Below are 26,011 nucleotides of genomic sequence, written 5' to 3'. Positions count from 1 at the left end.
TTGTCACACGGAAACAAACACCTGCTGCAGCGAGATGTGAGTGGGAAAAGGCGCAGCGCCAGGACACAGAGGAGCGATCTGTGAAATACTGGTGAGTCACTATTAATAATTTCTTATGTGTCTGACCTCGTTCGTTGATCGTTAAAATTAATTTGTTAGTTCTAAATGCCATCATAATTATTTATAGGAAAACGTTCTATTTTTATTTTTCAAACAAATGTCTGGGGCTGAAAACAGTTTGGTCTTATTTTCCTACTAAGGTTTGAACTTTGAGAGTGTTTACACACGAGAGAAGTGAGAAAATGTTCATGCCTGATTGAGAAAGTGTATAAACTGTGTAGTGAGGGGTTTTACAGCTTTGAAACGTCTATAATAATTGTAAAAAATAACGCTGACTACATCACGGTTTCGCGTATTACGGGCTATTTTTTAGAACGTAACTCCAGCGATTAATGAGGGACCACTGTAACACTTTATTGATTATATACTACAAAACAATTGATACGACGGCCGCTTTTGACACTCTATTGGCAAACACATGCAGGTTAGGTGAAATGGAAACTCTGAATATGACCATAGGTGTGAGTGTGAATATGTTTGTTTGTCTATATGTGTTGGCCCTGTGATAGACTGGCAGGCTGTTCAGGGTTTTCCTGCCTTTGGCCCAATGACTGGAATGGGCTCCAGCTCCGGTGCCCCCTCCACCCCATGGCCCTTAACAGGACTAACAGAACTAAACATGTTTAAATAATGAATGAATGGCTGCATGGTTACAATGGTAGCAGCAAAACTCTGAACCAGTTGAAGGCTGGTGTGTGTCAAGCCAAGGAATAATGTAATCTAATTCTAGGTTATCCCTCTGAGACTTCCATTAATGAATCAGTGACGAAACATCACAGAGACTTCATTTGGCCACTTCCTCAAACTACAGTGTCACCTCTAATTTCAGTCCCTGTTCTTTGCATCGCTGCTAATCCTAAAGCCTGGAGAAAGTCACATGGGTCTCTCTCTCTCTCTCTCTCTCACACACACACACACACACACACACACTCTTTCCCTATGCATGCTGCTTCAACAAGCTCATTCAGAACACACAGTCACTGGTAAGGAGTCATACAAATTCATGCCACTAAACCCTCATAAATGTGACAAACGTTTCTGCCAGCCTGACGAGACTATTTACAATTTATTTAGTCCAACAAAGAATGCATACTGTCCTGAAAAACATGTGGATGGGCTATTTTCTTTTTCCAGGTTTGCACAAGTGCAACCCCCCCACCCATACACACACACCCCCACACACTAGTGGTGAACATTTCTGCATAGGAAAACATTGACCTGGAAAGGATGAATGGTAAATGGACTGCATTTATATTTCCATCTGCATAAGATGCTCAAAGCGCTTTACAATTATGCCTCACATTCACCCCGATGTCAGGGTGCTGCCATACAAGGTGCTCACTACACACCGGGAGCAATAGGGGATTAAAGGCCTTGCCCAAGGGTCCTTAGTAATTTTCCAGTCAGGCGGGGATTTGAACCCATGATCTTCTGGACTCAAGCCCAACACCTTAACCACTAGACCATCACCTCCCCTAAAATGAGCAGTTTAATTTTATTTTTACAGTGCATCCGGAAAGTATTCACAGCATCTCACTTTTTCCACATTTTGCTGTTAAAGTCTTATTCCATTTCTGTCATGACCCAACCCTCATGACTATACGAGTAGGTGAGAGTAGGAACAAAGATTGACCAGTAGGCCAAGAGTTTCCCCAACAATATATCTTAATAAATACCCAAAACAATGTTAGCCTGTTAACTTAGTTTGAGTTCTGAGTCAAAAATGGATGCATGTTCAAACTGTAGTAATCCTGCCCATGTTGGTTTCACACATGGTCCACCTCTTTATTCAGATATGGGCCGGATATAACATGAAGAAACTAAGCACTGCCAAAATGGTGACACCCAGAGGTGCAATTTTTGGGCTCTATATATATAAACATGTGTATGTGTGTGTGTATGTGTCTGTGTGTGTTTACATATAGGAGACAAACCTACCTAGTATATACGTTGCATTCGTAAAATATTCACAGCGCTTCACTTTTTCCATGTTTTGTTACAGTCTTATTCCAAAATGGATGAAATTCATTTTATTCCTCAAAATTCTACACACAATACCCCATAATGACAATGTTTTTGTTTTTTTTTTTAGATTTTTTCAATTTTTTTAAAAATTAAAAACTAAGAAATCACATGTACATTACAACAATTATTATTCTCAGCAAAGGCTGTGAACTACGGAAGCGTATTGCATTCAGTGGATTAAAAATCAGACTGCTGATCTCGTAATTATGAGATCATTTCTTGTAATTACGAGATCAATGGTCAAATTCTTTTTTATCCAATGAATGCAATACACTTCTGTAGTGAACACAAAAAATAACCAACTTAAAAAGTTGTTTCAATCGGTAACACCTGAATGAATTGAGTTGTTTGAACTTAAATTAGTAAGTTATCTAAGTTACAAACTTAAGTTCAAACAACTTAAGATAGATAGGTGCACCAAGCTTGTGGCATCATATTTAAGACTTAAGGCTGTAATTGCTGCCAAAGGTGCATCAAGAAAGTATTAAGCAAAGGGTGTAAATACTTATGTACCTGTGATTTCTTAGTTATTTTTTATTTTGAATAAATTTTCAAAAATTAAAAAAAAACTTTCTTCATGTTGTCCTTATTGGGGGGGGAGGTGAGTAGAATTTTGAGGGGAAAAAAAATTATTTACTCCATTTTGGAATAAGGCTGTAACATATCAAAATGTGGAAAAGTGTAGTGCTGTGAATACTTTCTAGATGCAACGTATCGACACTGATATATAATTTACTTCATATATTATACTATGTGTAAAGACTTTGGTAAACCAGTCCTAGCAGCAAAACCCTTCATCCACATGAAAAAATGTGTATTTTCAAGAAAGATTTGCAGAATTTTCAGAACATATTTAAATGTTTTTTTTTTTCAGGTTTAGAGCCAAAATATGTCTACAATATCGTGTTACTGACAAACATGTGACATATTGTGAAAGTTGAGATTGATATGAATAATTTGATATGCAACACAAAGGCATTATACTAAAAAGTACCTTAACATGGGAATATTATTATAATATTAGAATATATTATAATTATAATATAATATGGTAAAATCTATTAAATACCCCTAGAGCTCAAAGGGTTAAGCAAAAGTGTGAAGCCACGTCTCCGTGTTAGCTGTGGATAGAAGAGGCTGAATCTTCACTATGTTCTGCAAATGAAAAAAGGCATTCTTAGCGATATCTCAAATTTGCAAATCAAAAAACAATGCGCATAAAGTTTACCCTTAGATTTTTACCTTGATCACAAGGACACCATGACCTTTATCATAGACATGCATAAAACCACAATGATAACTGATCATACTGGTGTCTCTGGCATGCAGGACAAATGACAATCTCATCCTTCTCTGAATTTAGAAGGGATTACAGATCATTCAGTTTTTCACTGAAGCCATACAATCCTCTAAAATCATAATTTCAAGGAGATTATTGGCATCGAGGACCATGTAAAAACACTTGCCCTCCTTAAATTGCACAAACAACTTTATCGGACATAAAATTCCAGTTGTGTTTAGCATTTGAACAAAAGCTTGCACGTGCTTTGCTGTTGTCAGCATGATTAGTGACACAACTCTAATCACAGTGCTTTTCCTCATCTGGCACAGCTGTTAACGAGGAGCACACGCAACACAATTAACAACATCGAAATCCAATTAGCAGACAATGAAAGCTAACAAAACCTGATGGTGCTAGTTAACCACAGAGAAATGTACCGCTGACGGCACGTTAGAAAGCTGAGTGGAGGGACAGCAAAATGATGAATAAGTAAGGGCACTTATCACTAAAAAGAAGGCAGAAGAAGAGTAAGTAAGAGACTCCTGAGGGATAGATATTGCGAAAGCAACATAGCTGATATTAATCACAGATAGGCATAGATGATATTAATTAATTAGTAGCCAGCGTCCTCTTTTACACCATGGTATGCTGGGGGGGGCAGCACATACAAGCAGGACACATCCAGGCTGGACAAACTGATCAGGCGAGCTGGCTCTGTGGTTGTCATGAAGCTGGACTCGCTGGTGACGGTGGCAGAGAAGAGAACACCGGACCAACTTCTGGACATTATGGATGATGTCAGTCACCCTCTGCATACCATCATCAGCAACCAGAGGAGCCTCTTCAGTCACAGAGTGCTCTTTCCCAAGTGCAGGACCAACAGACTGAAAAACTCCTTTGTCCCTCAGGCCATCAGATTGTACAACACCTCACTCAGGGGGAGGAGGAGTAACAGGAAGACAGAGGATGGGAAGCAGAGGAGCAGTAGTAGCCAGTAAACCAGTACTGATCAGTATTTATAGTGTATTTATATTGCAGAAGTGCTTTTCTTTTTACTTTCAATACTCTGTGTGTTTCATACCATGTGTGCTGCTGCACAATACTGCTGGAACCTCACTTTCTCTGAGGGAGTCTTCCCAAAGGATCATTAAAGTTCTATCTAATTGAATCTAATCTAATGGCTGGGTTATTACCCTATGTGCCGGTGTTCCGACGAGCTGATCTACCCATCAAGAGGATCTCCACCGCGCAACTGCGCATTCACATGCATGCACAGTTCTCTCTAACCCCTGACTGCACTTGCGCATCTCTCGTCACGCTGAGCTCCCCATCATGTAACGACAATATTCTGCTTTAAAGACAGCGTATACATGCAAGTATTTTCTTTTTTAAAATTGAAAAGACGAGCTCCACCACGCAATAGCATATACACACCTCACCCATCGATTTGAGCTCACCCACCGAAGAAAAGTAGAAAACCCACGTAAGATTTGTCTTTACATAAAAATACAGTAATGCATCTTTTCAATTTTAAAAAAGTAAAGACTTGCCATATGCACGCTGTCTTTAAAGCAAAATATTGTCATTAGATAACGGGGAGCTCAGCTCGACACATAACTGTCGATTTGCACTACAGGGAGATCAACCCAACAGGGGAGCTCATCTGGACAGAACACCAACAAAGCTGTAAAGCAGGGCATTGTAATCAGTCCTGTGTGTGTGCGTCTGCCTGTGAACAAGACAACTAAAAAAAAAATGGCTGTATGTATGTTCACCAAAGTTGGTGTCAAGATTATCTGGACAGACATCTCAAGATAATTCATTTTGGAGAGAATCAGACAAAGGTCAAGATAAAAAACAAATAAAAAGATACTTTCTGCTTTATTTCTGCAACCAATAGGGCTTGAAAGATGATGTGAAGTTTGCTTGTGATTGACTAATTCATGCATTTATTTCCTCTAGGCTGGACTATTGTAATTCATTATTATCAGGTTGTCCTAAAAGTTCCCTAAAAAGCCTTCAGTTGGTTCAGAATGCTGCAGCTAGAGTACTGACGGGGACTAGCAGGAGAGAGCATATCTCACCCGTGTTGACCTCTCTTCATTGGCTTCCTGTTAATTCTAGAATAGAATTTAAAATTCTTCTTCTTACTTATAAGGTTTTGAATAATCAGGTCCCATCTTATCTTAGAGACCTCGTAGTACCATATTACCCCATTAGAGCGCTTCGCTCTCAGACTGCGGGCTTACTTGTAGTTCCTAGGGTTTGTAAGAGTAGAATGGGAGGCAGAGCCTTCAGCTTTCAGGCTCCTCTCCTGTGGAACCAGCTCCCAATTCAGATCAGGGAGACAGACACCCTCTCTACTTTTAAGATTAGGCTTAAAACTTTCCTTTTCGCTAAGGCTTATAGTTAGGGCTGGATCGGGTGACCCTGGACCATCCCTTGGTTATGTTGCTTTAGACGTAGACTGTGGGGGGGTTCCCATGATGCACTGTTTCTTTCTTTTTTTGCTCCGTGTGCATCACTCTGCATTTAATCATTAGTGATCGATTTCTGCCCCCCTTCTTGGCATGTCTTTCTCCTGGTTCTTTCCCTCAGCCCCAACCAGTCTCAGCAGAAGACTGCCCCTCCCTGAGCCTGGTTCTGCTGGAGGTTTCTTCCTGTTAAAAGGGAGTTTTTCCTTCCCACTGTGGCCAAGTGCTTGCTCATAGGGGGTCGTTTTGACCGTTGGGGTTTTTCATGGTTATTGTATGGCCTTGCCTTGCAATATGGAGCGCCTTGGGGCAACTGTTTGTTGTGATTTGGTGCTATATAAGAAAAAAGTTGATTGATTGATTGATTGGTGTCTTGATGAAGTCATAAAAGAACTATAGTATCAGTGGGTTCGGTATCTTTTTCTTCTTCCTCTGGTTGCTGCAGGTCAGCGATGAGGGGTTTGTCAGTGCGGACGATTGTGCACGATCATTTCTTCATCTGGACTGGGTTTGGAATCTTTTTTTTTCCTCTTCCAGCTGCTCCATGTCAGCGATGAGCGCTTCATCAGTGTGGAAGCTTCCAGACAATTGTACGCAAACTTCTCTTTCTGGAACCCCATTCACCACCTCTGACTGGGGGATCCCGAGGCTGTCAGGAACTGTGAGGACTTGGCACGACAGGCAGGTGGACACAAATGCAACCTCATGGTTCAGAGGATGGATTTAGAAAAAGGTTTAATTCAAAAAACAGGCTCTGGTCCATACACAGGGTCACAAGCAGGCAGACGGAGGTACAGACAGTCGTGAGGCGGCGGCGTGGTCAGTAACGAGCAGAGTTCCAGCACGGGCAAACAGGTGTATCGGAGGAGGCAAAAGCGGAGTCAAAAAACAAGCAGGGTTCAGGCACAGAGAAGCAGGTTAACTGGCTCAGGTAAAAGGCAAGGTCAAAACAGGCAAAGGTCATACACGGCAAGAAAAACAGGCTATGGCAGAAAACACGAGAGGCTTGGAACGAGACAGTATGCACAACGAACTAGTAGTGAGTGGTGGAAGACAAGGGGTTTAAAAGTAGAGGATAATCAGGGCGTGATGAGATGCAGGTGCAGGAAAGAAGGCGTGGCTGAGTGAGACAAGAGTGGAGTGACAGGTGGGCGTGTCAGACAAAAGCAGCAAAAGGAGGAATGTGACAGTGACAGAACAAATGTTAAGCAATTAGGAAATAATGATACCTAGAATCAAAATGTGAGAAACAGAATAAACAAATGAAAAGGAAGAAACAGAACAACATGTGGCAGGAGTGTACAGAAAAACCTGAGGGACTAATGTGCTCAAAACAGAGTGACTGAATAACCAGAAAATGGGACAAAGACTAAACTAGAATGGAACTCAATAAGTGGCTGACGTGTGATAATTCTCAAATCCTAACTTGATAACACAGAATGACTAAATAAGAAACAGAGATTTAACTAGAACCAAACTTAACGTGGGTGAAGTGTAACAAATCATAAAACCAAGACTAAAGTGTAAGAAACAGAAAAATAAACACTCAGAGCTAAACAGAAGGACCAAGACAGGGAAATGGATGGAGACTGGGGGACAAAACCAGATTCTGGGCAGGTCCAGGGCTAAAACCTGACAGTACCCCCCACCCAAAGCAGCTGACCCCGGCAGCTGACCGAAACACTCCCCATGACCCAGAGAGAGGCAACCACAGACACAGATGACAACGGGTGGGCAGGAGGGGGATGGGAGGAGGGAAACGAGACACCAGATACCCAACAGGGACCCACAGAACCCACCCACAGCCCAGGGGAGAGGACACAAGTGGCCAGCGTAACAAAAAAGGACTTACAAACGGGCGAGGGAGGAGCATGCAGGGGTCAGCCAGGGTATCAGGCAGATGAGCGGCGGCAGATTCTGGGGGGCGACCATGTGGTCGGACACGGCCAGAAACTGAGGTAAGGGGTCTGTCCAACCAAAAAAACCAAATCCCCTAAGGTCTTCAATGATTTTACACCTGTGGCTCTTACTTCATTAGTAATGAAGTCTTTTGAAAAATTGATGAAGAATGAACTTCTTTCACAGGTAGAGCATTTACTCGATCCTCTTCAGTTTGCTTATAGGGCTGGTCGAGGTGTGGAGGATGCTACTGCCACCCTCTTAAATTTGGTCCTGAAGCATTTAGAAAGTTCTAAGGCACATGCACGTCTTCTTTTAGACTTTTCTTCTGCTTTTAACACTATCCAACCACACATTTTAATAAATAAGCTTGTTAAGGATTTTAAACTGGATTTTACTATGGCAGGTTGGATTTTGAACTTTTTAACAGGGAGATCTCAGCGAGTGAGGGTAAATGGTTGCCTTTCTGATGTTTATATTCCTCAACAGGCTCACCACAGGGTTGTGTGCTGTCCCCTCTCTTGTATATTTTGTATACAAATGACTGTTGCAGCCACTATAAGAATCGCCATATATTAAAATTTGCAGATGATTCTGTTATAATCAGTCTCCTGCATGGTGATGAAAGGGAACATGGCCCTGTCGTGGCAGATATGGTTCAGTGGTGTGACGACTCCTTCTTGCAGCTGAATGTTGACAAGACAAAAGATATGGTTATTGACTTTCGGAAATGGATGTCCTCACCCAAAACCACTACAATCAAAGGCCAACAGGTGGAGCATATGGACAACTATAAATACTTGGGAACGCTGATCGATAGCAAGTTGAACTTTAATGACAATGCAGACCTGCTGTACAAGAAGGGGCAGCAGCATCTGTCTTGTCTTCGTAAGTTGTCATATTTTCAAGTGGACAGGACAATAATGACCCTATTTTATAAATCTTGTATTGAATCGGTTTTAAATTTTTCGATGATGTGCTGGTACGGAAATCTCAGCATTAAAGCAAGGAAGCCACTTCACAACATTGTAGAATTGTGCAGCAAGCTTTGGGGGCCCAGCAGACCTCTCTGTCTGACTTGTTTTCCAGACAGGTGAGGAGGAAGGCTCAGAGAATTTTATCTGATCTGGCCCACCCTCTCCATGGTGAATTTTGTTATTTGCCATCTGGAGCGAGGCTTAGGTTTCCTACAGTGAGGAGTAACAGATATAAGCATTCCTTTGTACCTGTGGCTATCTCTGTTCTGAATGCTGACCGGAGGACAGAAGCAGATACATAGGGTTGATGGCAAATCGTGTTAGGTAACTCGGTTCCTTTTACATCGATCCAGGTCTGTACTGTGTCTCCCTTGTGTACTGAATGTTTGGTGTGTTTTGCTTTTCTTTTCTTTTTATTCTGTGCTTTTCTGTATACCCATTGCTGTACAGCTCGTTGCTCCTTTGGAGACATTGAATAAATAAAGTAAAGTGTCAGGAGAATCACCAAAAGTCGAAGCTGTGAGACCTGGAGGACTAGGAGCAGAGCCAGAATCAAAAACAGAAGAACCACGGGTCTTGCAAAAACTCTCAAAACGGGAGGGGCAAGAACCCCCAACAGGGCCCCGAGCACAGTCAACCTGCTTCTGCTGGGTGCAACAAAAATAAGGGAACAGATTAAACCACCAAGCAATCAAAAGCATACAACAAATAAACACATGAATCCAAAGAAAAGAAGGATCATGGATGAATGAGACAGGAAACAAAAACCAGAGTGCGTCTGAACCCAAGAACCATAGTACTGCAAAAACCAAGAAAAACTTAAGTACTAAACCAAGAGATATGCAAATGTTTTGACAGATGGACACCATCCACTTGCTCATGGAATGCAACAACTGAAAAAAGTCACAAAAAGCAATGCAGTGAAAGCTGCATACAGAAAACAGATTAGTAAAGCCACCACGTGGAGGCAAAAACTGCATTGGCCAAACACACATAACCCCCCACAAAGCACAAAGTGAACGTGAGCAAATAGAAAAAAAACAAAACATATATGTACGCAAGGAGTAGATTAAGGTAGGTACATAGTGAAATGAGCGGGAAACTAATTCAAATACTGAACTGTGAGCAGGCAAACCTGAAAATGAACACCATAAAGCATAAAGTTGCACAAAGAAATACTGAAAAGGATGATAAAGCTGCAAAAAGAAACTCTGGGACCAGTCCAACTTGGAAAAGGTAACAAAAAGACAGTGAGAAATGCAGAATAAAGACTCAAGTGAAAAAAGAAACTGCCAACTCCAAAAAATGTTGGGAAAGTGAAGTACACGGACCCACGACAGGGGGCGTAAATGAACGGCCAATAGGAAGTCTGAATAAATAACAATTTATTCTGCAAATGTGCACAACAACCAAATATGCTTTTAGTCTGTCAATCAATCTACACAAAGATGACGCATGGGCAGGCCCGAGGGTAGGAGACGCCTATCCAGAGAAGAGCCGGGACCCATGAGGTTCAACCGCCAACGGAGACCTGCAATCCACCAGAGCCGCCAAGTCCTGAGTCCCCAGGTGGCCACCGCTTCCAGCTGTCGGATCTGGTACTGTTGGCAGGAAGAACAGACAGGTTAGAGGTGGGTGTGTGTACACCCAGCAAACAGTCAGCAAAAAGTTCAGTTCCTCTCCTGAGGGAAAAATCCACCACTCCCAGAAAACAGGAACACTGAAAACGTGCAGTACCAAATGTAATACTTAGAAAGTTAGGAAAGTGAGGAGTGGAAACGCCAGCTCCTCCAAACTTCCACAGACCCAGCTCCAAGCTGTAAGTATACAAAAGGATCATGACTGCAAAGATCAGAAGCAAAACATGTGCGTACAGCACAAGACGGCTGAATCGGTTACCTGACGGGTAAGCTGATAACTCGGCAGAGTTGTGGTGTCTCTTCCAGGCTTTTATGGAATGTGGTGATGATGAGTGATGTCTGACAGCTGTCAGCTCCGGGCTCCTGGGGCTCCTGTGAGGCAACTACACCCTCTGGTGCCTGAAACCCGACGACAGGCAGGGCATCCTCTGGTGATGAGTCAGCAGTACCTCCTCTTCGGGCGGCCCACACAACAGGACCCCCCCTCAATGGGCGCCTCCTAGCGCCCGACCAGGCTTGTCGGGGTGTCGTTGGTAGAAGTCGGCCAGGAGGGCCGGATCCAGGATGAAGCTCCTCTTCACCCAGGAGTGCTCTTCGGGTCTGTACCCCTCCCAATCCACCAAATACTGGAACCCCCCGACCCCTCTGGCGAACATCAAGGAGCCTTCTCACAGTCCATGCAGGCTCCCCGTCGATGATGCGGGCAAGAGACCGCGCTGGTCCAGGGGTGCAGAGGTCGGATGTGTGGCAGGGCTTGACTTTGGAGACGTGAAATACTGGGTGGATCCGCAGTGAGGCTGGGAGTTTAAGCTTCACTGCGGCCGGACTGATGACTTTGACAATGGGAAAGGGTCCAATGAATCTGTCCGTTAATTTCGGTGAGTCCGTGTGCAGAGGAATGTTCTTAGTGGATAGCCAAACCTCCTGCCCGGGCTGGTAAGCGGGGGCCGGGGTGCGTCGGCGATCTGCATGGCCCTTCGCCCTCGTCTGGGCTTTCAGAAGGGCAGAGCGGGCTGTTCGCCACACCCGACCGCACCTTCTGAGGTGGGTCTGGACCGAGGGGACCTCGACCTCTCCCTCCACAGCCGGAAACAATGGGGGCTGGTACCCCAAGCACACCTCGAAGAGGGAGAGGCCGGTCGCTGATGAGACTTGGCTGTTGTGGGCGTACTCGATCCAGGCCAGATGTTGACTCCAGGCCGTCGGGTGCGCGGAGGTCACACATCTTAGGGCCTGCTCCAGATCTTGATTAGCCCGCTCTGCTTGTCCATTAGTCTGTGGGTGGTACCCGGACGAGAGGCTCACGGTGGCCCCCAGTTCCCTACAGAAACTCCTCCAGACTTGCGAGGAGAACTGGGGACCACGGTCTGAGACGATGTTCGTGGGGATACCATGCAGACGCACAACGTGGTGGACCAGGAGGTCTGCAGTCTCCTGGGCCATCGGGAGCTTTGGGAGGGCCATGAAGTGGGCCGCCTGGAGAATCGGTCCACTATCGTCATGATGGAGTCATTCCCTGGACTTAGGGAGACCCGTGACGAAGTTCAGGCCTATGTGGGACCAGGGGCGTCGATAGCACCGGCAACGGCTGGAGGAGTCCTCTCTCTGCTTGATGAACTGCCTTGCCCCTGGCACAGGTGTGCAGGCCTGGACATACTCCCGGACATCGGCTTCCATTGATGCCCACAGAATCACTGCGGATCACTGCCACGGTTCTTAGCACCCCTGGATGGCAGAGAGCTTGGAACCGTGACAGAAGTCCATGGACCACAGCTCTTGCGTCTGGTGGGACGTACAATCTGTTCGGTGGTCCACACGCCGGGGTCCGGGTGACCGCGTCAGGGCCTCCTGACGATGTTCTCTACTCCCACGTGAGTGGTGGCGACAATAGCGGACTCCGGGATGATGGTGTCAGGTGGATCCGACAGCTCTGTTCTTGACCTCCTCTTCATGCACCCGGGACAGTGCGTCAGACCGTTGGTTTTGGTCCGGGTGGTATGTTCTATCCGGAAGTCAAAGCGTCCCAGAAGACAGTGACCAACGGCTTGCCTGGGGTTCAGACCTTAGCGGTCCAGATGTACTCCAGGTTCCGATGGTTCAGTGAAAACGTGAATGGAACCACAGCTCCCCTCCAACAGTGTCTCCACTCTCAGGGCCTCTTTCACTGCCAGGAGCTCCCGATTGCCGACGTCCTAGTTCGTTCTGCTGGGTCAACCTGCGGGAAAAATAGGCACAAGGGTGGAGAACTTTATCGGACTCCCCGCTCTGGGACAGCACGGCTCCTATCCCTGAGTCAGAGGCATCCACTTCAACAACAAACTGGCGGTTAGGATTGGGCTGCACCAGAACTGGCGCAGTCGAGAACCGGCATTTCAACTCCCTAAACGCGGCTTCGCACCGATCCGACCAGGTGAAGGGGACTTTTGGGGAGGTCAGGGCTGTCAGGGGACCCACCACCTGACTGTAGCCCTTGATGAACCTCCTGTAGAAATTTGCGAAGCCGAGGAACTGTTGCAGCTTCCTACGGCTTACCGGTTGGGGCCAATCTCTCACCGCCGCTACCTGGCCGGATCGGGTGCGACGGAGTTGGAGGAGATGATGACAACCCCAGGAAGGACAAAGAAGTCACGGTGGAACTCGCACTTCTCGCCCTTCACAAACAGCCGGTTCTCCAACCACCGCTGCAGGACCTGACGTACATGCTTCACATGGGTTTCAGGAATCGGGGAGAAGATGAGGATATCGTCAAGGTATACGAAGATGAACTGATGCAGGAAGTCCCACAAGACGTCATTACCAAGCTTGGACCGTTGCGGGGCGTTAGTGAGGCGAACGGCATGACCAGGTACTCAAGTGACCTAACGGGGTGTTAAATGCCGTCTTCCATTCATCTCCCTTCCTGATCCGAACCAGGTGATAAGCATTCCTAAGATCCAGTTTCGTGAACATTTTGGCTCCATGCAGGGGCGTGAACACTGAATCCAATAGAGGCAACGGGTATCGGTTGTGAAGCGTAATCTCGTTCAGCCCTCTATAATCAATGCATGGACGGAGTCCGCTGTCCTTCTTGCCCACAAAAAAGAAACCAGCACCTAACGGGGAGGAAGAGTTCCGGATTAACCCGGCAGCTAAAGAGTCCCGGATGTAGGTCTCCATTGATTCACGCTCAGGGTGTGAGAGTTGTACAGTCTACTGGACGGATACTCAGCGCCCGGAATCAAATCAATGGCACAATCGTACGGTCGGTGCGGGGGAAGGGTGACTGCCAGATCTTTGCTGAAAACGTCAGCAAGATCATGGTACTCAGCCGGCACCGCCATAAGATTGGGGGGAACACGGACCTCCTCTTTAGCAGTCGCACCGGGTGGGACCGAGGATCTTAGACACTCCCGGTGGCAGATTTCGCTCCATTGAGCCACAACCCCAATCAGCCAATCGATCCGGGGATTGTGCTTACTCATCCATGGATAACCCAAAATAATTCTGGAGGTAGAAGGTGTTACAAAAACACAATCTCCTCCCTGTGGTTTCCAGACACAACCAGTGTTAAGGGCTGTGTCTGGTGTGTTATTAATGGAAGAAGGGTGCCATCTAGTGCCCGTACCTTCAATGGTGAAGGAAGGGCCACTAGAGGGAGCCCTACTTCCTTAGCCCATCTGCTATCAAGCAGATTCCCCTCTGACCCCGTGTTGATGAGTGCTGGGGCATGAATGGTTAAATCCCCACAGAGGATCATAATTAGGACTCGTGCGGATTTTTGTGTTTTTCCCTCATGAGTATGATGGCTCACCCTTAGCCAGTCTCTAAGGGCGAGCGTTGTCGTTTTTGACCGCTTGGGGCAGTTTTTTTGCTTATGCTCACTCGAGCCGCAGTAAAAACACTCTCCGCGTGCCAGCCTCCTTTGTCTGTCATTCAATCCCAATTCAGCCCTGGTTGTGTCCCTAACATCGTCAGCAGGAGGAGCTGTTGTCACATGAAATGCTTTGGCTTTGGAGTGGGGGGGAGGACGGCGCTGCTTCAGACCCGGAAGGGAGAGGGACGGCACGTGCCCGGTCACGCCCCTCGTCTCGCTCCCGTCGACGTTCATCTAATCGGTTGTCTAACCGTATAACCAGGTCGATAAGCCCATCTAAATCCCGCGGCTGGTCCTTCACCACCAGGTGCTCCTTTAGGGTTGGAGACAGCCCCCTTATAAAGGCGGCGCGGAGTGCTACCGAATTCCAGCCGGCTCTCGCGCCCGCAGTGCGGAAGTCGACTGAATACTCAGCGGCGCTCTGGCGCCCCTGTCGGATTGACAGTAGCACAATAGAAGCGGATTCGCCTCTGAACGGATGATCAAACACCTGTCGAAACTCCCGGATAAACTCAGTATACATTGACAGGAGCCGTGAGTTCTGCTCCCAGAGCACCGTTAGCCCAGGCACGTGCCTTGCCTCGAAGCAAATTAATCACAAAAGCCACCCGGCTGTGGTCTGACGCGTACATCACTGGGCGTTGTGAAAAAACGAGCGCGCACTGCATCAGAAAGTCCGTGCACGTTTCGACACAACCCCCGTACGGTTCCGGGGGGCTAATGTTAGATTCGGGAGGGGGGGAGACCTTTGAACTACCACTGGATCATCATTATTTAGCAACAGGCCCGCAGGAGGGGTGGCTGTAGCCACGCCTGACGCTCGCGCCTCTACCTGAGCAGTGAGAGCCTCCATCCTGCGAGTGAGGTGAATATCCTGCTCGGTTAACAGATCCAACCGAGCCATAAAGTTGGTGAGGATGCGCTGTCGCTCACCCAACTCACCTCCTGGCGGAAGCTGCGCCACCTGCATTTCCATTGGTGGTTCAAACGGTGGTTAAACACCCCTTGGAGTCCATGACATGGCTGAGTTATCCTGTTGGGAAAGTGAAGTACACGGACCCACGACAGGGGATGTAAATGAACGGCCAATAGGAAGTCCGAATAAATAACAATTTATTCTGCAAATGTGCACAACAACCAAATATGCTTTTAGTCTGTCAATCAATCTACACAAAGATGACGTGTGGGCAGGCCTGAGGGTAGGAGACGCCTATCCAGAGAAGAGCCGGGACCCATGAGGTTCCACCGCCAACGGAGACCTGCAATCCACCGGAGCGGCCAAGTCCTGAGTCCCCAGGTGGCCACCGCTTCCAGCTGTCGGATCTGGTACTGCTGGCAGAACAGACAGGTTAGAGGTGGGTGTGTGTACACCAGCAAACAGTCAGCAAAAAGTTCAGTCCTCTCCTGAGGGAAAAATCCACCACTCCCAGAAACAGGAACACTGAAACGTGCAGTACCAAATGTAATACTTAGAAAGTTAGGAAAGCGAGGAGTGGAAACGCCAGCTCCTCCAAACTTCCACAAACCCAGCTCCAAGCTGTAAGTATACAAAAGGATCACGACTGCAAAGATCAGAAGCAAAACATGTGCGTACGGCACAAGATGGCTGAGTCGGTTACCTGACAGGTAAGCTGATAACTCGGCAGAGTTGTGGTGTCTCTTCCAGGCTTTTATGGAATGTGGTGATGATGCGTGATGTCTGACAGCTGTCAGCTCCGGGCTCCTGGGGCTCCTGTGAGGTGACTATGCCCTCTGGTGCCTGAAACCCGACGACAGGCAGGGCATCCGCTGGTGGTGAGCCAGCAGTACCTCCTCTTCGGGCGGCCCACACAACAAAAACGACAAAAAACAAGTAACCCACCGTAACAAATCACAAAAACCAGTAAACAAACGTGAGGAAAATGTTTGGCAAAAGAACACAAAAATGTGGAAAACCAACACAGAAGAACCAGGGGAGCGATCAAGAACAGGAAACTTTATACTGGACCCGCGAAGGGAATTTACCAAACCAAAGTGTGGCAACTTAAGCTGTTTGAACATAATCCTAACCAGAAGAAAAATTTACTTACTTAAATTTACAAACTTACTACTTAACAAGTCAGTCCATTGTCATCATGAACCTGGCTTGATGTTTTAGCAGATAAATTGGATTTAACCAGAGGATGCTAACAGTTTATCCAAAGACACATAAGATGTGTCCTTCCATTGTCGCCAAGTGCTTGCTCACAGGGGGTCGTTTTGACGTTGGGGTTTTACATAATATTGTATGGCCTTGCCTTACAATATAAAGCGCCTTGGGGCAACTGTTTGTTGTGATTTGGCGCTATATAAAAAAATTGATTGATTGATTGATTGATTGTAAAAAGGAAAGCAAGATCAAGACTAGAAAAAATGAAACACCAACCATCCAGAAAACTGTGAACCCAATGGTGGTTTGAGGAGATGACACTGATGGTTGGACCAGGACAGGAGGTTCAGGAGATGCTGGTGGACTGCAAGTTCAAGTGGAACGTGTGCTGAGGGCGCGTCGGATGATATGCTTTCTGGTGCGGGTAGTGATTGCTTAAGTACCTTGGATAGCTCTGCTACTGGGAACGAAACAGGTGCCTGACCAGGTTGTCCTGCAGACGCCACAGGAGGTCCAGGAGCAGAGCGCGCTGAGGAGTGTGATCCGGACGACTCTGTGAATGGTGCTGGGAAGTTTTCATCTGGTTCTGCTGGCGACTTGGTCAGCGAAGAAGTTGCTGTGCGGGGTGAATGCTTCAGTGGACTAATTCTTTCAGCAGGCCCTCTGTCTGTGGTTCCGGGTCCACTGGAGGCACGGGGGCCGTAGAAGGTGCTGGAGCGTTGCAGATGGACCCCTCTGTTTGGGCGATTTCTGCCTGTGGGGCTGTGATCATCTGGATCGTTGATTTTGTGGGAGAAGCACTCACGGCTGGGACTTGAGTTTGAGCGCATGCCGCCGGTTCTGCTGGTGAACACACAGTGATGCACTGAGCTGACACAGTACTTCCTGGTGGCTCTGATGAAACTTCTGGAGTTTGTGGAAGTGGAATCACATCAGATGTGTCAGGCAACAATGGAGCTCCCGCTCCGGTGTCAGTCCGGTGTGCGGCCGGGCACCGCTGCAGTTGCACTCGGTGTTTACGTGGTGTTGGCACCAGGGGCGTGGCTGAAGACGGTGCGGAGATACGCCTCAGTGCAGGTATGGGTGTCTGGCAGTCGAGTGCGATGTGAGCACAGAAGGCTGACTGGGTGCCGGCGAGGAAAATCTGAGAAACGAGGCGGCTGCGTCAGACAGAGTGATTGATGAGGGTGTGTCACAACAGAAGTCATTTCGCTCTGATTCAAAAAGGAAGTCCATCGGATCTTCAATATAGGGAGGAACTCGACCTTGCTTGAACCATGTCTTAATCTGAGCCAGATCCGGGTAAGCAGACACAACATCAGGTTCGGTTTGCAGGATCTGGTCAAGCGCAGAGAAAATACGTTTTCTGTTCTGCCGGTCTGGGTTGTTCTGATATTCAAAAAATCAGTCTTGTGCCCTGAAAAATATATTTGCCGTGTCTTGGAGAGCCAGGCCTTCAGCTTCGGATGACGTGTCATCTTCAAGGTCAGTCCATTCTGATTCGCTGTCATCCAGGTGCAGGCAGGTGCAGCGCTGGATCTTTAATCCAGGCTGGGAGCTTTCTTGCTAAGAATAAGTTGTTCAGATCTTCCAACTCAGGAAGCAGATCAAACAGCCAGGAGTTTGCCTCTAGAGCTTCCCACACTTGATCTAAATAATCAAATTTCTCCCTTGGAGAGATACAGTCACGAAAACAGATAAAAAAGAACTGTAGATCTGAGAAAATCCTCTTGATTGCAGCCATATCGGGTTTGGGTCCGCAGAATGACTGCTTACTGACATGACGGGATCTGAGTCCGCTGTGTCCAGGTTCTGGCTAGTTGTACTGTCAGGAACTGTGAGGACTTGGCACGACAGGCAGGTGGACACAAATGCAGACTCATGGCTCAGAGGACGGATTTAGAAAAAGGTTTAATTCAAAAAACAGGCTCTGGTCCATACACAGGGTCACAAGCAGGCACGGAGGTACAGAGTCGTGAGGCGACGGCGTGGTCAGTAACGAGCAGCGTTCCAGCACGGGCAAACAGGTGTATCGGAGGAGGCAAAAGCGGAGTCAAAAAACAAGCAGGGTTCAAGAACAGAGAAGCAGGTTAACTGGCTCAGGCAAAAGGCAAGGTCAAAACAGGCGAAGGTCATACACGGTAAGAAAAACAGGCTATGGCAGAAAACACGAGAGGCTTGGAATGAGGCAATATGCACAATGAACTAGCAGTGAGTGGTGGAAGACAAGGGTTTTAAAAGCAGAGGATAATCAGGGCGTGATGAGATGCAGGTGCAGGAAAGAAGGTGTGGCTGAGTGAGACAAGAGTGGAGTGACAGGTGGGCGTGTCAGACAAAAGCAGCAAAAGGAGGAATGTGACAGTGACAGAACAAATGTTAAACAATTAGGAAATAATGATACCTAGAATCAAAATGTGAGAAACAGAATAAACAAATGAAAAAGGGAAGAAACAGAACAGAAAATTAAAGGCTGGATCAAAACTAGAAGAACTTAACATGTGGCAGGAGTGTACAGAAAAACCTGAGGGACTAATGTGCTCAAAAGAGAGTGACTGAATAACCGGAAAATGGGACAAAGACTAAACTAGAACGGAACTCAATGATGTGTGATAATTCTCAAATCCTAACTTGATAACCAAGAATGACTAAATAAGAAACAGAGACTAAACTAGAACCAAACTTAACGTGGGTGAAGTGTAACAAATCATAAAACCAAGACTAAAGTGTAAGAAACAGAAAAATAAACACTCAGAGCTAAACAGAAGGACCAAGACAGGGAAATGGATGGAGACTGGGGGACAAAACCCTGGGCAGGTCCAGGGCTAAAACCTGACAGAGGCAATCCCAGGCCAGTGTGGAAATACGAGGTCTCTTAGATAATAAACCAACCCTTTTATTTTTTTTAACTATATGGATTTGAATGACATGCGATTACAAATCATGCTTGAACCCTCGTGCGCATGTGTGAGTTTTTTCACGCGTGTCGGTGATGTCATTTCCCTGTGGGCAGGCCTTGAGTGAGATGTGGTCCCACCTCTTGGCTGAATTCCTTTGTTTCACACGCTGCTCGAGACGGCGCGCGTTGCTTTATAAAAATTTTTCTGGACCTGTGAGGAATATCCGAGTGGACACTATTCTAGAAATTAAGCTGGTTTTCAGTGAAAAGTTTAACGGCTGATGAGAGATTATGGGGTGTTTCTGCCGCTGTAAGGACTTCCCACGGAGCAGGACGTCGTGCAGCGCTTCCAGGCGCCGTCGTCGGCCTGTTTCGACCTGAAAACATCCTAATTTAAGGCTTAATTCAAAGACAAAGTGTGCGCTGTGAGAGCCCATCGAACCCTCTTGCGGCAGGTGTCGTCCAAATCCCAGGTGACACACACGAACATCTAACACCGCTCGCTTGGCACAGAAAATGCGTGGCCATTCACGCTATTAGTACAGCAGCAGTCAGCAGATGATCACTGTCGAGCTGGATGTGAAATATGTCTAAGTGTCCCCACGAGTGTGGCTTTGCAAACAGACACAGTGACACGTTGGTGTGCCCTGAACTGATGGGGTGTGTCCGCCAACAGGAGCAGCTGTGGAGATCTGTGGAGATCGGCTGGACACGCTGCCAGCAGATGTGGACATAAGAGCACCCTGCTTCTCATTCGTGTCATTTCATGACTGTACATCTGTGATCATGGATCATCTACAGAGGAACAGACAGATCATACTTGTATTGTCCACTTAATAAGAGGGATTCAATAAAATGCATTGTTTTTAATATGGTGTGTGGTTGTATTTTTTTAAATACGTTCCTGTCCTTCTTGATAACAGGCATTTTCCCACACCTTTTACAGAACAGTGATGGTAGCGGTAGCATTTCTGGCTGGCAATCAGAGCTTTTGGAAATTGCAGGTTTGAATCCTGTGGGTGGATTTTTTTTTCACAGCAGCTGCACGATGTGTTCACACACACACCCCCCACCCCACCCCCTTCATAGCAAGTCTACCACAGTATTATCACACATTTCATCCTCCATTCTGAAGTGTCTGACCCCTTGTTTGTGTAAATTCTCTCAATTTCAACATCTATAATTTCTTCCCTGCTCATGTATTATTTGACCTCCCCACTTATGACTGGGTAGGAGGTAAGATATCCTGACCTTCTCCCACCCCTGCAAAGCAAGTCTGCTGTAGCAATGTCACCCATTTCATCCTAACCAGAATATTAATGTTGTAGATAGCTATAGATACATACAAAGAACACTAGTATTGTTCACCGTCAATCAAACTGTGCTTCACCTAGGACCATAAAATCCATAAAATATAGTTTAAAGTGTCCCTGCCACGCTATGATGTTTTTACATATTCTTGAAGAATAAAAAAAGCTTTTTCCACATGTTGTCTTTGTTTTTTTACCATAAAATTACATTGAACAAGTATTTAGACATTTCGTTACCCATCTGAGAATTTGAATTTACTGCCTCCGAGTTGACCTACTTTTTCACTGCAACGGATGTGACGTCATTCGAGTAGATGTCTCACAGCGTGGCTCTGTTTACCAACACGGCAGACACGGACAGCGAAGGCATAGTGCGCGATTATAGCGAAGATTTAAGTGACATATCGATTGTTCTTGAAGAAGATGAGGAAGTTTCTGATGAAAGGAAGCCACAGTAAAATAATGGGTGGCTCCAAACCGTGTATGTTCCAGCAGAACGTGACAGAAAGAGGATGAAGTGTGTTGTGTGGGCCGCTGAAGAGGAGGTACTGCTGGCCCACCACCACTAGAGGGTGCCCTGCCTGGTGCGGGCTCCACGCACCGGAGGGCGCTGCCGCCTTACAGGAACAGCCAGGATGACAGCTGTCACCCATCACTGGAGACAGCTGATTCCAATCAACCGGGAGGTATATCAGCAGGACGGCATCTCCACCTCATTTGCCGAGATATCGCCTAATCAAAGAGGTAACAATCTCTGCCCAAACATATAATAACCATTGTTGTATTTCTGTTGAGCATTTGTAGGACAGCTGACTACTGAACAACATTTGGATAAGTACTCACCTTCCTACACTCCTGTATTGTTGTTAACGAGAGGTGGAGGTGGACTCTCCACCCCCGTGTTGCTGGGTGCAGCCGCATCCACACCTGACTGTTTTTGTTCCTTGCCAGCAGTACCGGATCTGACGAGCGGAGGCAGTGGCCACCTGGGGATTCGGGACTTGGCGGCTCCAGTATTCCCGGGTTCGGTGGCAGAGGAAATCGGGTTGGTTCCGGTTCGACTTGGACAGACGTCTCCTATCGTCGAGCCTGCCCACACGACACCGTTGTTATTGGACTCAGTCTCAATATTGTAATCGGCTGTGTTGTTGTGCCTGTTTTCACAACAGTAAAAACAGTGTTATTTGACTCCTCCATTGCCCGTTCGTTTGCGCCCCCTGTTGTGGGTCCGTGTTCCTACACTTTCACAACAGAAGTGCAGCTGACAGCAGCAGCATTGAGGAGGACGATATAAGCTGCTGAATGGTTTGTTCACTCACTCACCACTTTCTTATAAACGATCCTTTATTCCTGGCACGGTGTGTTTGTATGAAAAAAAATGTTGAGCAGTACAGCGTGCTTAAATTCAGGAGTTTGTTCTAAAATCACTGAAAATAAAGTTTCTGTACATTCTGTATATATTTAATCATTTATAAGTCAGTTTCTTGTGATTGCTAATTCTTCACTTTTTATTCAAAGCAAATGATTGCAAATCTTTATCTGAAAACCTGTAGACCCAAATGGGATGGGGGAAAAGATTTCTAAGTAAAAGAAAATTTTACTTCTATATCTGCTGTCAAATTTTATCAGGTATAATATTGTAGAAAAATGTTCTGCTAAATGAAGACTTACCTGTCTAAAATACACAGAACATCTGTAATCATAAATTGTATCACATCTAATGTACTCTGAATGAACAGACGTCTGAACAAAAACAGGCTGTTCAGTTTACATGCATATGTATTTGGAAAACACAAAAATGTCAATGTTCTGTTTTTTCAGGTGCTCGTGTGAACACAGTCAGCTGATGCCACTCGTTATCAAGTCTTGCTGTTGCAGGGAAATTTCTGCAGTCCTGACGGAGATGCAACTTGGTGGCGAAAATCCTCAATGTGTCACACAGCTGGCGAGTTTCTCGATTGTGTGTTTGGATGCAGATGTCCTCAGAGTGGCACACTATGCCTACATGATGCTCCACAGTACAAATCAGCACATGAAATAGTTTCATTTACATGGTTTATAGAAAAAATTAAAAAAATATTCAAATACAAAAAGAATGAACTGTTGTTTTGAACATAACATTTCCAGGGTGTGAGGGAAGATATCCTAGAAGATATACTGTTACACTGGTATAAAAATTATGCAAAATCCCAATGTGGATTTGCTGTGGTGTCTGTGGGTAGCCAGAAGACACTGACAAGTTGTTGTTTGAGCTGAATACAAGGAGACATTAGTCAAATTTTAGCAAATTGTCTTCACTTCAAATCATCAGATATGTCAGATTTATTTTAATAAACGTGAAGGATAGATGTTGTCAGAGGCATGACCATATTATGCACATAGCCTGAGCTACTAAAGTGATGGTGTGTATAAGTAATGACTTTAAAAAATCAGACAGCCTACTGTAATAAGGTTATATTAGCAAATTTTCAGTTGAAAAATAAATTTGCATTCCAGAGACACTACTTAGTGTTACCTGTCAAAATTTGCATTACGATGACTATGGTTATGTAAAAATGTGTCAATTCTCATTATGTTTGCAGTACATTTTACAGGCGTAATAAGATAAAGATATTGAGGCCTCTCTCGTGGCACTGTATTCATTCCACACACACCCAGACACCAGGCACTTTGGAAAGCCGAGCATAACCGTTTCTAAATTACTTGAAAGAAGCATTGATTGGCCACAGTAGATAAAAAGTCCATCCTTAAACAGGCTCAGGGGAGCCATGACATCGGCCTGGAAGGGAGGTAGCAGCTCGAAGATGGCGGAACAGCGAGCAGAATGAGTAATGACTGGAAAGAAGACATTAGAATGACAAACAGGACATCTACCATCTGTGTATGTGTGTGTGTGTGTGTGTGTGTGTTTGTGTGTGTAGAGAGAGAGAGAGAAAGAGAGAAACACTCGAATGTTGCACACTTGTGCACATGAACAGGATTTTAAAATGCACGCCTTCACATGCATGTGTTGTTCATGTTTAACAGTCATAATGTGGCAATTGGTTTATTATTGTTCAACTGCAAAACTGTTCCAAAACAAAGTGCATATCACTAGTAAATAAAATGTCAAATGAGCTGACTATTCTGAATAAGTAAAGAATTATGAAAATATTGATGTATTTTGTTGAATTTTTGGTGCTACATATACTGTATGCCCAAAGAATTTAAGTCACAAACACGGGGAAATTAAAATGCTTTCACCTGCCTCTGATAAGTGCTCAGAAACCGCAAGCTGTGAAGATATGAATTTTAGTGACATCTCAGGTCAAGCTTAACAGCTATGGAGAGTGCTGCTTTCCGTAGCTGGCAATCAGTTCACCCTATTGAGGTTTCAAATGCCGCAAAATCTCGCAAGATCTGAGAGGTGGCTTTCACTGCGAGATGTATATGACTATATATATATATCTATATATTATTATATATATATTATATTACAACGGTTTCATGGTCCATGTAACCCATGTCACAAAAGGCGGGCACTTTTTGTGACACGTCTTTTTTTATTTTGCTCTTTATATCTTCCCCTTCTCCTAACTCTAACCATAACCCTGGCATAAGTGTGTACCCTCACCAAACGTTAACCATGCCCCCCCCCTTCACTCACTCCACATTTGTGCCCCCATCATGAAACGAATTTGTGGCCCTGTTACGAAAAACGCACCATTGTTGTACCCCCGTCACAAACCCATAGATTAATGTATTTTTCGTTACCCAGTCCCACAAACTGCCGTGCGACTGGCTTGTCTGAAGTGCATAGTACAAGTGCTCCAGTTCCACTTTTACAGGTTTGTTTTATTTTTTAAACCGTGTGCTGTAAAAGGTGCACAGTGAGGGAACACAGGCAAGGCACTGATATCAACATGATCACATGATCTCAGAAACTTTCTGTAAATAAACTCAAGTATGAGCATCAACTCTCTGCTGATGGTAGGTTGATTGTCTACAAAATGCCTTTTTTGAAGACCTTCCTTCTTGAGATAAACTGCAGAAAACTGAGGATATTACTGACAGGTGTATTCACACAATATAAGTAACCTGAGGTAATTTGTACGGATCTGTCACAGTTCACATCTCGTAACTGTCTCTGGTCCATTTATTTTGTCATTCCAAGTCCTTGTTTATTTCTGTTGGTTTATGTTCTGCTCATGAACACACACTCTTCCAGTCATTTCACATGTCAGTTGAGTCACACTCTATTCAAAGCACCCAGTCTTCTCGCATTGTTTCTCTGCACTGAATTTGTTGGGTCAACCAAGCTGTCGACTCATGCCTGAGTCTCTGCTTGCTGTTTTTTTTTTTTTTAATATTTCCTGATTATTTGAATGAACGTATTCCAACCCTATGGTGTTTACCTGCAACCTGATTACCTGGATTACTCATTTGTTAATTTCTCTCACAGACATTGTTTCTATGCGTACTCCCTCTTCTGTGTGCTTGGCCCTCACCTGTTCTACATCAGTTGAAATAAAGTCTCTGATATAGCAATATCGCAAGTGTGTGTGTTGCCACTAAATACGAAATCATCCTCTGTGTATGTTGTTACATTAGCATTTAAAACTTTCTTACCTGTCAATCTGGTCATGCTTTCTGCATAAATACATTCTTCCTGCACAGACGGCAAACCAGGAGCCAATCCAGATAGAAAGGGGGCATGGAGAGAAGGGACACAGCCCCCACAAAACCCTAGGTCCACTTTTGAAGATTTTTTTCATACTACTACTACTACTACTTATAATAATAACAATAATAATAATAACTATTAGTATTATTTCAACAACTAAAATGTTTAGAAAGAATTTAAATGTTACAAAATGATAAAAAAGAATTTAGTTGTTACATTTATTAACAATGTAGATTATAAATTGTAAGTTTTACCATTACAGTGCTGTCAACAGTTAAATATGAGGCTAAGAAAGACTGTCTTTATTTTATTTTTATAAAACAACTATTTATGTTCATTGAAGTCAAGAAAGACTGACTTTATTCCCTGTTTTACAACAACTTATCTTCTTCAAGGATTTGTATTTAAGTTAAATAAAAAATGTCAAAAAAATTAAAAACTAAAATTGTTTACTTTACGTTACTGATAAAAATGCACTTCCAGTAAAGTGAGTATTGGCAAAACTGGTTGCCATTTTCATGTTGAGGTGGCAGGGGGGTTGTCAGCAGATCCTGAAAGTAACGTATAAAGTAACTATACTCTAACTTAGTTACTTTTAAAATTGAGTAATCGGTAAAGTAACTAAGTTACTTTTCAAAGAGTAATCAGTAATAAATAATTGGATTAGATTTTCAAAGTGACTATGGCAACACTGTACCTCACCATTAACAATTCAACAGATATTTGGGGAAAAAATAATCTGGC

Source organism: Thalassophryne amazonica, chromosome 9 (assembly GCF_902500255.1).
Source record: "Thalassophryne amazonica chromosome 9, fThaAma1.1, whole genome shotgun sequence".
In the NCBI taxonomy this organism is placed as follows: Eukaryota; Metazoa; Chordata; class Actinopteri; order Batrachoidiformes; family Batrachoididae; genus Thalassophryne; species Thalassophryne amazonica.
Note: the sequence above shows the minus strand (reverse complement) of the source record.